This window comes from Lepidochelys kempii, chromosome 27 (genome assembly GCF_965140285.1).
Source record: "Lepidochelys kempii isolate rLepKem1 chromosome 27, rLepKem1.hap1, whole genome shotgun sequence".
Taxonomy (NCBI): Eukaryota; Metazoa; Chordata; order Testudines; family Cheloniidae; genus Lepidochelys; species Lepidochelys kempii.
This window is the reverse complement of record NC_136406.1, coordinates 14,317,821-14,320,063: the sequence shown is the minus strand read 5'-3', so window position 1 is coordinate 14,320,063 and position 2,243 is coordinate 14,317,821. Positions and strand designations below refer to the sequence as shown.

The 2,243-nt window shown below is 49.4% G+C and overlaps 1 non-coding gene across 1 annotated transcript; it reads right to left on the bottom strand.

Annotated features, from left to right (window-relative positions):
* Window positions 1-1,808: 1,808 nt before the first annotated feature.
* Window positions 1,809-1,882, bottom strand: TRNAN-GUU (transfer RNA asparagine (anticodon GUU)). The gene has a single exon. It is a non-coding gene; the product is annotated as a tRNA-Asn (tRNA).
* Window positions 1,883-2,243: the final 361 nt, after the last annotated feature.

The following is a 2,243-nucleotide window of genomic DNA, read 5'->3' as shown; positions in this document are numbered from 1 at the left end:
AATATTTCATAGATCCTGAAGCCAGAAGGGACCATTCTGATAATCTAGCCTGACCTGTTGGATAACACAGAGTTTCACTCATTAATTCCGACAATAGAATTAATTATGCCTCCTTACTTGAAAATAGAAAAGGAGTACTTGTGGCACCTTAGAGACTAACCAATTTATTTGAGCATGAGCTTTCATGAGCTACAGCATCCGATGAAGTGAGCTGTAGCTCACGAAAACTTATGCTCAAATAAATTGGTTAGTCTCTCAGGTGCCACAAGTACTCCTTTTCTTTTTGCGAATACAGACTAACACGGCTGTTACTCTGAAACCTTACTTGAAAATATTAGTTTCTTCCTTCTTCCAAAACCACAGAGATTCCCCCTGAAAGGACATCGCTGTATTTCAGGCCCTTCACTAAAACACAAATCTTGCCCTCTGGTTTCAATAGTAAAAAACAAATCAGGTGAGGCAGAAGTTGGTTTGATTAAACAGGCTTTGGGGGGGGGAAAGATGTTTTCAAAAGAGGACTCTGGCATTAGATAAGGTTGGAAGTTCCGTACACTCGGCTCCTTTTTCTTTTATTAAAAATAGTTATGGCTTTCAGGTCTCTGATCATGTTTTTTTAATATCCTGCCACTCATATTTTCTTATCTTCTTTGCAGATGGGGATGCTAATTTTGGGGGAACCACATGTTTGTATTACAGGCTAAGTGGTCTCCAGAGGCCAGATTTCCAAGCACTCAGCGCCTACAACCAGGGCCAGATTTTCCAAAGAGCTCAGCTCCCACTCCTGCAAACACTTCAGCATGTGTGTAACATTACCCACATGCATGGTCCCATTGACTGCTGTAGGTCTTCTCTGGGCCCAATCCAGCACACACCCTCCACTTTAATCACAGCAGTAGACCCGCTGACGTTACAGCAAAGCACAGGTGTAAATGCTGGCAGGATTGGCTCTACATGGGAGCTGAGCTCGTTAGAAAATCGGCCCCTGACTGTGGATTTTGGCAAATTTAGGCCCAGACTCAAAAAAAGTCTTTAGGCTCCTCACTTCCATGGATTTCAAAGTTAAGAGCCTAAATATCTTTGTGGATCTGAGCCCTGTCTCCTAGCTAGTCGTGCCCTTTCCCCCCAGGCAGGCCTGAAAACAACTGCAGTCAGATTCTTTGGTGAAGTGTCCCCCCCCAAACCCCACAATTTTGTTATTTCCTGGGGGAGAGAGGTGTTGATCATAAATGCAGGGGGGTTGGATGTGGTACAAGGAACCTGAAGAGCAAGGCTAATCTCTGTGACAGCCTTTTCTTCCCTTCTCTGTTAAGGAAGGGGCACCCATGATACTCTTAGACACAAGAAGTGCTATGAATACTGACCAGAGTCACCTGGGGCTAACAGCTACTCAGAACTCCCCAGTTCCCCCCCTTTCCTGGGGGGATGGTGGCAGTGAAAAGAAAACCATCTGCTGCCCCTCAAAGCCATTGAGAAACTCTCTGCACACACCAGCTTCCCAGCCCCCTCTGAGAATCGCCCTCATTCATCTTCCTCCTTGTAGCTTTTGGGGCTCAGGTCCCTAAAGCGATTCAGCGCCCTACCTCCCCTTAATTTCAGCCTAAATACCTTGGAGGCCTGGCTGCCTGTGACCTTGCCCATTACACAGGAGGCCTTGAACGCATTCACCTCCCTGCTCTCTCCGGCTGCAGGGCAAATCCAGTTTGCAGACGCGGTTCCCTGGTCCCCGGCCTTTCAGCGCAACGCAAATAATATGAACCCCCAAATGGGAGCCAAGACTGAAAAAAAACGAGTAAAGGAACTTGCTCCCGCGTCCCTGGGTGGGCTCGAACCACCAACCTTTCGGTTAACAGCCGAACGCGCTAACCGATTGCGCCACAGAGACTGGGACGGGAGCCGGCTTGGCTGCCCGCACAATCAAGCTATAGTAACGCTGCCAGTGGCCACTGGGGGCAGCAGGGAGCCAGCAGAGGCTCGCGAGAGACAGCAGCTGCTTGCAAGGCAAACAAGGCGGGCGAGCAAAACCCAGCAGAACCAGGGGCGGTGGAATAGGCTTGAACGGCGGGGCAGATAGACTCCCGAGGCAGGCCAGGACAAGGGGCGAGCCTTGTCTGCCCCCCGCCTCTCACCCCCGCCGGCTGGTTCCTTGTGACCTTGTCTAGGAATCTGAGAGGCCAGTTTCCTTCTGCTCCTTCGAAGCAAGGGAGACTGAGATTTAGCAAATAAAGGTGGGGAAGATTCTCCTG